Source organism: Lolium rigidum, chromosome 1 (genome assembly GCF_022539505.1).
Source record: "Lolium rigidum isolate FL_2022 chromosome 1, APGP_CSIRO_Lrig_0.1, whole genome shotgun sequence".
In the NCBI taxonomy this organism is placed as follows: Eukaryota; Viridiplantae; Streptophyta; class Magnoliopsida; order Poales; family Poaceae; genus Lolium; species Lolium rigidum.
In genome coordinates, this window is record NC_061508.1 from 80,425,382 (window position 1) to 80,437,861 (window position 12,480).

The following is a 12,480-nucleotide window of genomic DNA, read 5'->3' on the forward strand; positions in this document are numbered from 1 at the left end:
CGATCATGGTGATGAAGAGACCTCCGGGAGATGATTCCCCTCTCGGCGGCCGAGTGCCGGAGGCGATCTCTGAATCCCCCGAGATGGGATTGGCGGCGGCGGCGTCTCTGGAAGGTTTTCCGTATCGTGGCTCTCGGTACTAGGGTTTTCGCGACGAAGGCTTTAAGTAGGCGGAAGGGCGGAGTCGGAGGGCTAACGGGGGACCCACACTATAGGGCGGCACGGGCCCCCCTCTGGCCGCGCCGGCCTATGGGTACGGGGCCCCGTCGCCCCACTTCGTTTCCCTTTCGGTCTTCTGGAAGCTTCGTGGAAAAATAAGACCCTAGGCGTTGATTTCGTCCAATTCCGAGAATATTTCCTTTGTAGGATTTCTGAAACCAAAAACAACGAGAAAACATCAAGCTGGCTCTTCGGCATCTCGTCAATAGGTTAGTGCCGGAAAATGCATAATAATGACATAAAGTGTGTATAAAACATGTGAGTATCATCATAAAAGTAGCATGGAACATAAGAAATTATAGATACGTTTGAGATGTATCAAGCATCCCCAAGCTTAGTTCCTACTCGCCCTCGAGTAGGTAAACGATAACAAGGATAATTTTTGAAGTGACATGCTATCATAATCTTGATCAATACTATTGTAAAGCATATGAGATGAATGCAGCGACTCGAAGCAATGGTGAAGACAATGAGTAAACAAAAGAATCATATAGCAAAGACTTTTCATGAATAATACTTTCAAGACAAGCATCAATAAGACTTGCATAAGAGTTACTCATAAAGCAATAGATTCTTAGTAGAAAGCTTTGAAGCAACACAAAGGAAGATATAAGTTTCAGCGGTTGCATTCAACTTCAACATGTATATCTCATGGATAATTGTCAACACAAAGTAATATAACAAGTGTAATAGGTAAACATGTAAGAGTCAATGCACACAGTTCACACAAGTGTTTGCTTCTAAGATAGAAAGAATGGGTAAACTGACTCAACAATAAAGTAGAAGAATGGTCCTTCGCAGAGGGAAGCATGGATTACTATTTTTGTGCTAGAGCTTTTCATTTTGAAAACATAGAAACAATTTTTTCAACGGTAGTAATAAATCATATGTGTTATGTATAAGATATCCTATAAGTTGAAAGCCTCATGCATAGTTTACCAATAGTGCTCGCACCTTGTCCTAATTAGCTTGGATTAACATGGATTATCATTGCATAGCATATGTTTCAACCAAGTGTCACAAAGGGGTACCTCTATGCCGCCTTTACAAAGGTCTAAGGAGAAAGATCGCATTTGATTTCTCGTTTTTGATTATTCTCAACTTAGACATCCATACCAGGACAACATAGACAACAGATAATGGACTCCTCTTTAATGCATAAGCATTCAACAACAGTTAAAATTCTCATAAGAGATTGAGGGTTAATTGTCCAAACTGAAACTTCCACCATGTATCATGGCTTTAGTTAGCGGCCTAATGTTCTTCTCTAACAATATGCATACTCAAGCCATTTGATCATGAAAATCGCCCTTACTTCAGACAAGACGAACATGCATAGCAACTCACATGATGTTCAACAAAGGTAATAGTTGATGGCGTCCCCAGAAGCATGGTTACCGCTCAACAAGCAACTTATTAAGAAATAAGATACATAGCCACATATTCTTCACCACAATACTTTTTAAGGCTATTTTCCCATGAGCTATATATTGCAGAGACAAAGAATAGAATTTTTAAAGGTAGCACTCAAGTAATGTACTTTGGAATGGCAGAGAAATACCATGTAGTAGGTAGGTATGGTGGACACAAATGGCATAGTTTTTGGCTCAAGGATTTGCATGCACGAGAAGAATTCCTCTCAATACGAGGCTAGGCTAGCAAAGTTGTTTGAAGCAAACTCAAGTATAAAACAGTACAGAAAAGCTTACATATGAACATATTGCAAGCATTATAAGACTTTACATCGTCTCCTTGTTGTTCAAACACCTTAACCAGAAAATATCTAGACTTTAGAGATAAATCATGCAAACCAAATATTAACAAGCTCTATGTAGTTCTTCATTAATAGGTGCAAAGTACATGATGCAAGAGCTTAAACATGATCTATATGAGCACAACAATTGCCAAGTATCAAATTATTCAAGACATTATACCAATTACCACATGCGGCATTTCATGTTTCCAACCATATAACAATGAACGAAGCAGTTTCAACCTTCGCCATGAACATTAAGAATAAAGCTAAGAACATATGTGTTCATACGAAACAGCGGAGCGTGTCTCTCTCCCACACAAGGAATGCTAGGATCCGATTTTATTCAAACAAAAACAAAAAAAAAAAAACAGACGCTCCAAGTAAAGCACATAAGATGTGACGGAATAAAAATATAGTTCACTAGAGGTGACCTGATAAGTTGTCGATGAAGAAGGGATGCCTTGGGCATCCCCAAGCTTAGATGCTTGAGTCTTCTTAAAATATGCAGGGATGAACCACGGGGGCATCCCCAAGCTTAGACTTTTCACTCTTCTTGATCATATTGTATCATCCTCCTCTCTTGACCCTTGAAAACTTCCTCCACACCAAACTCAAAACAAACTCATTAGAGGGTTAGTGCATAATCGAAAATTCACATATTCATAGGTGACATAATCATTCTTAACACTTCTGGACATTGCACAAAGCTGCTGAAAGTTAATGGAACAAAGAAATCCATCAAACATAGCAAAACAAGCAATGCGAAATAAAAGGCAGAATCTGTCAAAACAGAACAGTCCGTAAAGACGAATTTTTCAGGGGCACTTAACTTGCTCAGATGAAAATGCTCAAATTTAATGAAAGTTGCGTACATATCTGAGGATCACGCACGTAAATTGGCAGATTTTTCTAAATTTTCTACATAAGGGGATGCTCAATTTCGTGACAGTAAGAAATCTGTTTCTGCACAGTAATCCAAATCTAGTATTGACTTTACTATCAAAGACTTTACTTGGCACAACAATGCAATAAAATAAAGATAAGGAGAGGTTGCTACAGTAGTAACAACTTCCAAGACTCAAATATAAAACAAAAGTGCAGAAGTAAAATAATGGGTTGTCTCCCATAAGCGCTTTTCTTTAACGCCTTTCGACTAGGCGCGAAAAGTGTGAATCAAGTATTGTCAAGAGACGAAGCATCAACATCATAATTTGTTCTAATAATAGAATCATAAGGTAACTTCATTCTCTTTCTAGGTAAGTGTTCCATACCTTTCTTAAGAGGAAATTGATATTTAATATTACCTTCCTTCATATCAATGGTAGCACCAACGAGTTCGAAGAAAAGGTCTTCCCAATATAATGGGACAAGATGCATTGCATTCAATATCCAAGACAACAAAATCAACGGGGACAAGGTTATTGTTAACCATAATGCGAACATTATAAATCCTCCCCAAAGGTTTCTTTATAGCATGATCAAGCAAGATTAACATCCAAATAACAGTTTTTCAATGGTGGCAAGTCAAGCATATCATAAATTTTCTTAGGCATAACGAAATACTTGCACCAAGATCACATAAAGCATTACAATCAAAATAATTGACCCTCATCTTAATGATGGGCTCCCAACCATCTTCTAACTTCCTAGGAATAGAAGTTTCAAGTTTTAGTTTCTCCTCTCTAGCTTTTATGAGAGCATTTGTAATATATTTTGTAAAGGCCAAATTTATAGCACTAGCATTGGGACTTTTAGCAAGTTTTTGTAAGAACTTTATAACATCAGAAATGTGACAATCATCAAAATCTAAACCATTGTGATCTACAGCAATGGAATCATTGTCCCCAATATTTTGAAAAAATTCAGCAGTTTTATCACAAACAGTTTCAGCAGTTTTAGCAATTTCAGCAGTTTCAGGCAATTTTGCACTCTTTGCACTAGGAGTAGAAACATTGCCAACACCAATTATTTTATCATTGATAGTAGGAGGTGTAGCAACATGTGAAGCATTATCATTACTAGTGGTGGTAATAGTCCAAACTTTAGCTACATTATTCTCTTTAGCAAGTTTTTCGTTTTCTTCTCTTTCCCACCTAGCATGCAATTCAGCCATCAATCTAATATTCTCATTAATTTGAACTTGGATGGCGTTTGCTGTAGAAAATGACTTAATATCTTTATCTTCATTAGGCATAACTTTCAATTTTAAAAGATCAACATCAGAGGCAAGACTATCAACCTTAGAAGCAAGTATATCAATTTTATCAAGCTTTGCTTAAACAAATTTGTTAAAAGCAGTTTGTGTACTAATAAATTCTTTAAGCATGGCTTCAAGACCAGGGGTACACTCCTATTATTGTTGTAAGAATTCTCATAAGAATTACCATAACCATTACCATTAGCGGAAGGATATGGCCTATAGTTGTTACCGGAATTATTCCTATAAGCATTGTTGTTGAAATTATTACTTTTAATGAAGTTCACGTCAACATGTTCTTCTTGGGCAACCAATGAAGCTAAAGGAACATTATTAGGATCAACATTAGATCTACCATTCACAAGCATAAACATAATAGAATCAATCTTATCACTCAAGGAGGAGGTTTCTTCAACAGAATTTACCTTCTTACCTTGTGGAGCTCTTTCCGTGTGCCATTCAGAGTAATTTATCATCATATCATCAAGAAGCTTTGTTGTCGTCCCCAAAGTAATGGACATAAAGGTACCTCCAGCAGCTGAATCCAATAGGTTCCACGAAGAAAAATTCAATCCTGCATAGAAGGTTTGGATGATCATCCAAGTAGTTAGTCCATGGGTAGGGCAATTCTTCACCAAAGATTTCATTCTCTCCCATGCTTGAGCAACATGTTCATTATCCAATTGCTTAATATTCATTATGCTACTTCTCAAAGATATAATTTTAGCGGGAGGATAATATCTACCAATAAAAGCATCTTTACATTTAGTCCATGAATCAATACTATTCTTAGGCAAAGATAGCAACCAATCTTTAGCTCTTCCTCTTAAGGAGAAAGGAAACAATTTTAATTTTATAATGTCACCATCTACTTCCTTATACTTTTGCATTTCACAAAGTTCAACAAATATATTAAGATGGGCAGCAGCATCATCAGAACTAACACCAGAAAATTGCTCTCTCATCACAAGATTTAGTAAAGCAGGTTTAATTTCAAGGAATTCTGCTGTAGTAGCAGGTGGAGCAATAGGTGTGCATAAGAAATCATTATTATTTGTGCTAGTGAAGAAACACAACTTAGTATTTTCAGGAGTATTCATTTTAACAATAGTAAATAAAGCAAACTAAATAAAGTAAATGCAAGTAACTAATTTTTTTTTGTGTTTTTTAATATGGAGAGCGCAAACAAGACGGTAAATAAAGTAAAACTAGCAACTATTTTTTTGTATTTTTGATATAAGAGCAAACAAAGCAGTAAATAAAATAAAGTAAAGCAAGACAAAAACAAAGTAAAGAGATTGGATGTGGGAGACTCCCCTTGCGGCGTGTCTTGATCTCCCCGACAACGGCGCCGAGAAACCTGTCTTGATGGCGTGTAAGACACACGTCCGTTGGGAACCCCAAGAGGAAGGTGTGATGCGTACAGCGACAAGTTTTCCCTCAGTAAGAAACCAAGGTTATCGAACCAGTAGGAGTCAAGGGACACGTGAAGGTTGTTGGTGGCGGAGTGTAGTGCGGCGCAACAACAGGGATTCCGGCGCCAACGTGGAACCTGCACAACACAATCAAATTACTTTGCCCCAACGTAACAGTGAGGTTGTCAATCTCACCGGCTTGCTGTAAACAAAGGATTAGATGTATAGTGTGGATGATGATGTTTGTTTGCGAAGAACAGTAAAGAACAAGTATTGCAGTTGATTGTATTTCAGATGTAAAGAATGGACCGGGGTCCACAGTTCACTAGTGGTGTTTCTCCGATAAGAAATAGCATGTTGGGTGAACAAATTACGGTTGGGCAATTGACAAATAAAGAAGGCATAACAATGCACATACATATATCACGATGAGTACTATGAGATTTAATCGGGGCATTACGACAAAGTACATAGACCGCTATCCGGCATGCATCTATGCCTAAAAAGTCGACCTTCGGGTTATCATCCGAACCCCTTCCGGTATTAAGTTGCAAACAACAGACAATTGCATTAAGTATGGTGCGTAATGTAATCAACACAAATATCCTTAGACAAAGCATTGATGTTTTATCCCTAGTGGCAACAACACATCCACAACCTTACAACTTTCTGTCACTATCCCAGATTCAATGGAGGCATGAACCCACTATCGAGCATAAATACTCTCTCTTGGAGTCACAAGTATCAACTTGGCCAGAGCCTCTACTAGCAACGGAGAGCATGCAAGAACATAAACAACACATATATGATAGATTGATAATCAACTTGACATAGTATTCCATATTCATCGGATCCCAACAAACACAACATGTAGCATTACAAATAGACGATCTTGATCATGATAGGAAGCTCACAAGATCTAACATGATAGCACAATGAGGAGAAGACAACCATCTAGCTACTGCTATGGACCCATAGTCCGGGGGTGAACTACTCACACATCGATCCGGAGGCGATCATGGTGATGAAGAGACCTCCGGGAGATGATTCCCCTCTCCGGCAGGGTGCCGGAGGCGATCTTCTGAATCCCCCGAGATGGGATTGGCGGCGGCGGCGTCTCTGGAAGGTTTTTGTATCGTGGCTCTCGGTACTGGGGTTTTCGCGACGAAGGCTTTAAGTAGGCGGAAGGGCGGAGTCGGAGGGCTGACGGGGGACCCACACTATAGGGCGGCGCGGGCCCCCCTCTGGCCGCGCCGGCCTATGGGTACGGGGCCCCGTCGCCCCACTTCGTTTCCCTTTCGGTCTTACGGAAGCTTCGTGGAAAAATAAGACCACAGGCGTTGATTTCGTCCAATTCCGAGAATATTTCCTTTGTAGGATTTACGAAACCAAAAACAGCAAAAAACGAGCAATCGACTCTTCGGCATCTCGTCAATAGGTTAGTGCCGGAAAATGCATAATAATGACATAAAGTGTGTATAAAACATGTGAGTATCATCATAAAAGTAGCATGGAACATAAGAAATTATAGATACGTTTGAGACGTATCACTCGTCTCCATCCATGCCTCATCTTTTATCCATACAATAAATGAAAACTTCAATTTCGCTCCAAACAATATGTATTTTTTTGTTATAGCTCTATCCACAAAGATTACAAATGCATTCATATTCCTGAAAGTCTAGTTTAAATCTCTCATGATGTTGTTTTCATAAGACTGTTTTTTTCCTTTTCCCAAACCTCATCGATCTCAATACCACATGCATACACTATTCATCCTCCACATTTGTGAACAGTTTATTATACTCTGATGCTTCTTGCTAATCATGGTGCAGGTGGAACGAGGTACTCGTTTGAAGTTCCTAGATGATGACACAAAGGCTACTGCTACCCTTCTGACCTGGATTGCTACATCCATCACTCGCATGGTGTCAGGACTGTTGCCCATAATGTAGAGGAGGCACCGAGTGGATCCTCTAAACCTGCTCGCTCAGTTTGCCCGTCTGGGCCTCATGCTACCCTTGGCTCTGCATCGCCAACAACCAAACCGGTCATCTAAAAAAAAAACCCAAACCGGTCTAGTCCGATGGAATCAAAGTTATCGACTCCCTTTGACGGAGTATCCGAATAAAAGTTAATATCAGAATGAATCTATAACTTTCGGCTACTTGACTTGAGTCTATTCACGGTTGCAAACATCCGTCCCTAGACTCGGAGGCTACTCCCATCGGGAGCGCCGGCGCACCCGATAAAAACAGCAAAAGCATCAATAATCAAATGGTTCGCAGAAGAACGGACCCGAAGGTTCCAGCAAATCAAGGATCGAGCCTGGGGCTTGATTCTATGTAGGATAACGTTGTTTTGCCATCGGCAGTTAGCCAGCATCGATTTATCGAATGAGACTGGGCTCGTTACTTTTATCCCTTACGTACGATCAGCTCTATGACTTCACCCGAACTCTTAGAAGGCCCGATATACTAAAAGTATCGGACGATGAAGGAAGCTCTAAAAGCATCGATAGAAAAATCTTCGAGTGGTACAACTTTAGTCTATGCACTGTTGAAAACATCCGTCCATAGACTCGGGGGGCTACTCCCATCGGGAGCGCTGGACGCGCACCCGATATCAAGCAATTTCAACCTCATAGTAAGGGTGAAGACTCAGTTTTCTTTGACTGATCAAGATATTCGGATCAAGACAACTATAGCCCCTGCTCGAAACTTCTCTTCGGCCAGTCACTCGGGGGCTACTAATGTGGGCATTACCCTTCGGGTATCTGAATACAGTCTACCTCCTTGGCCCAACTAGGGGCCATGAAGATTGTCCAAGACTAAGGTGGGCCTGTACATCAGTTGCAACGAAGGACACCTACCAGGAGACAAATTCTTGATGAACAAGGCAAGAAGACATTGTTAAAGAAAGATTAGATTAGATCTCAATGTAACCTAGTCGAGTTTGTATAGGACTCTCGGGACCTGGCCTGCTATATAAAGGCCAGGAGAGGGCCTGCCGAACATCAGAACAACAATACGCATAACCACCACAACTTAGAGTACAAACCCTAGAATCCTTGCCTCCCGGCGAGTCGACCATAGCAACCTATCGGCTACCCCATTGTAACCCGATATATTCGATAAATCAAGATCAGACAAGCAGGAAGTAAGGGTTTACCTCATCGAGGGCCCCGAACCTGGGTAAATCTCTCTTCCCGCTTGTTTGGTATCCGATGTCTCGTGCTAGCCTGCAGGATTCCGTCAACCCTATGCCCCTCATGGTGGGCATTGCCGAGGAGCTCCCTCGTCAACCACTATACATTGTTTCCTTCATATTGAGGAAGAACAACCAATTAATGGTGGTGTTCTTCTAATTCAGTGCAAATATGAATCAGAATTGTGACAGCGTGTCGATCTTTTTAAGAGTAGTCATGTCTCTAATGATGACACTCCTCTATCATCAAAGGAGACTACGAGGTATTATAGTACTGTTGGAGATCTTCAGTATCTTACCATGACATGTCCTAATTTTTTTCCTTTGTTGTAGATAAGGTGTACTAATACGTTCATGCCCGAACATGCACTCACTGGTTAGATGCTAAGCTTAATTTTTGCTATATTATTGCTGCTATGTCACAACGATGACTGTTACGGCCTTCTACCGCATCACCTACTAATTTTGTTTTATATCTTTTTAATGATGATTGGTGATTAACCGGGGAATTTCTATCTTCCATGGTGGCAATTTGGTTGCTCGGAGTGCCAGGAAATATGTTACCATATCTCTCTCTAGTAGAGAGTTTGAATACATGGCAGTCACCAATTCTACACAACTGAGCTTATCTAGGTACAAGCTCTTTTGGCTAAACTTTAAATTTCTCAGAAGAGTTCCTCAATTCTCCAGTGTGACGATATCAGAGCAACTTATCTTCTTAGAACTCTATTTTTCATGCGTGCACAAAACAAGGTGGGGTAGATTTTCATTTTATGCGTGAACGGGTTGCTCAAAAGTTGCTTCAAATTTGGTTCATCAACTCCAAGGCGGAAATATTCACCAAGTCTCCTTAGCACTACCATTATTTCAAGCTTGTAAGAGCAATCTCAACCTTTATGGACCGGTTGAGGTCGAGGAAGATGGTGAACTATATAGTCTATGCGATATACATATTGTACATGATGTAATGCCCTTTGTAATACTCCTACTATAAATACGAGTGGATGCCCCTATGGCGTCGCACGTTTCCATTCGAATAAAGAATCCTACCTTCATGTATTCAAACATCTCTTTTTTTTGACCTCGTTGGGAACATCTCTTGGTAGAGTGGGAACCTTCGAGTACTCCATTTAGCCCATGCGATTCACTTAATTACATAGATCGTCAGATTTTCAAGTTTATTCCACATTCATTCCATTTTACTTGTATGTATGTATGTATGTATGTATGTATGTATGTATGTATGTATGTATGTATGTATGTATGTACGTACGTACGTATGTACGTACGTACGTATGTATGTACGTATGTATGTATGTATGTATGTATGTATGTATGTATGTATGTATGTATGTATGTATGTATGTATGTACGTACGTATGTACGTACGTACGTACGTACGTACGTACGTACGTACGTACGTACGTATGTATGTATGTATGTATGTATGTACGTATGTATGTATATGTATGTACGTACGTACGTAGGTACGTATGTACGTATGTATGTATGTACGTACGTACGTATGTACGTACGTAGGTAGTAGGTATGTATGTACGTACGTACGTACGTATGTATGTACGTATGTATGTACGTATGTATGTATGTATGTACGTATAATTTTGTGATACAAACAAGTGAAATTACCAACCCTCAAAACAATAATATATTCTCTTAAAAATGAAAAAGGTTCTTAAAGAGAGGGCCCACCATAACAACAATGTGAGAAAGGTTAGACATGTTTCGATAAGGAGGGAGATAGAGGAGGTGCAAGTACATGATTTCCTTGGAGATAAGATGAAAGGGAAAAATACATGATATGTGGAAGGAGAAGCTAAAGCAAGTGGGAACCTATAATATGTTTGGTATCTCGTAGAGGTGATTACAAACTCGTGCTTGCAAGGTATCAACTAATAGGTTTTATGTCTTGTTATCCTCACAAAATATAACTATTTGTATGTTAAGAGATTATGATAGTCAATAGAAAATAGAGAAACACTTTAATAAATGTGCGTAGCCTATTATTCAGTAGACGACGTGTAATTATTTGCGGAGGTGTGTAACTACAATACATTTACGGTTTGTGCCTTTTAAAAAAAATAGCAAAAAAACCTAGTACTTCCTTCAATCCATAGTAAGTGTTGGTGGTTTAGTACAAATACTACGTTTTAAGCCTAAATAAAAATAAATATGACAGCTTTTTTGCGAATAAATAAACAAAGTGACAAATATAAGAGTTATATGTAAACCACGATCTGGTCATCCAACATGTGCCTTTTCTTGGGGGCTCCTATTCACCGAGCTGGTCGGTGGCAGCGAACCCACCGCACACCCCCTGGGCGTATATGGGCTCGGCCCATTAAGCTGATCGTCCGCACACCCCAGGCGGGAGGCATTGGGCCGGCCCAACTTTTCTCTCCTTTCTTTCTTTTTTTCTTCTGCTATTTCATTTATGTTTTGCTGAATATGAACAAAATTTGAATCTAAACTTTTTGAAAATTTGAACAAATTTAGAATCTGAACATTTTTCGAATTTCAATATTTTCGCATTTGAATCTTTTTGAACAGATTTCAAATTTGAACGGTTTTCAGAATTGAACGGTTTTCAAATTTGAACATTTTTTAATTTAAACATTTTGTTTATATTTTCGCATTTGAAAAATATTTTTAACAGATTTCAAATTTGAACGGTTTTCAAATTTGAATAATTTTGAATTTAAACATTTTATCAATTTGAACAATTTTTAAAAATTTAAACTTTCGAATCTGAAAAATATAAACAAAACCAAAAACAAAAAATAGAAAAGAAAAACAGAAAAAGGAACCAGAAAAGAAAAAAGAAAAGGAAAAACGAACTACTACAGGCTAAACAGAGTCAAATGGGCCTAGCCCATACCCGATCAGGGGGTGTGCGGTGGCCGGTAGCCACCGACGGGAGCTCCTCGCCACCGACCTGGTCGGTGGGTGGAAGGCACCGCACACCCCCCCCACGATCCAGTAATTTAGTGGGCCGCGGCCCATTGCATCAGGTGAGTTTTTTTTCCTTTTTCTTCCTTCTTTTCTGTTTTTTCTTTTCTGTTTATATTTTCGTTTTTAAAATCTAACACTTTTAAAAACTTTTTTCGAGAAAAAGTTTTTCATAAAATTTGAACAGTTTTTAAATTTGAATATTTTTTGGATTTGAATATTTTCAAAATTCGAAATTTGAACAACTTTTTTAACTCCAATAATTTTCAAAATTGAACGTTTTTTGAATATGAACAAATTTTGAATTTGAACGATTTTTCGATTTGAACGATTTTCATATTTGAACAATTTTAAAATTTTCAAATTTGAACAATTTTCAAATTTGAACGGTTTTCAAATTTGAACGATTTTCAAATTTAAACATTTTCTCAATTTGAACAATTTTTAAAAATCAAAATTTTCGAATCTAAAAAAATATAAACAAAACCGAAAACAGAAAAAAGAAAAAAGAAAAGAAACCAGAAAAGATAAAAAGAAAAAAGAAAAAACGAGGCTAAACAGCCACAAATGGGCCTGGCCCATACCCGACCAGGGGGTGTGCGGTGGCCGGTAGCCACCGACCTGGTCGGTGTATAGGTTTTGCCGCCACCGACCTGGTCGGTGTATAGGTTTTGCCCCTTTTCTTACGTGTATAATCGTGCCCTCTCGGCCTGCCCGTG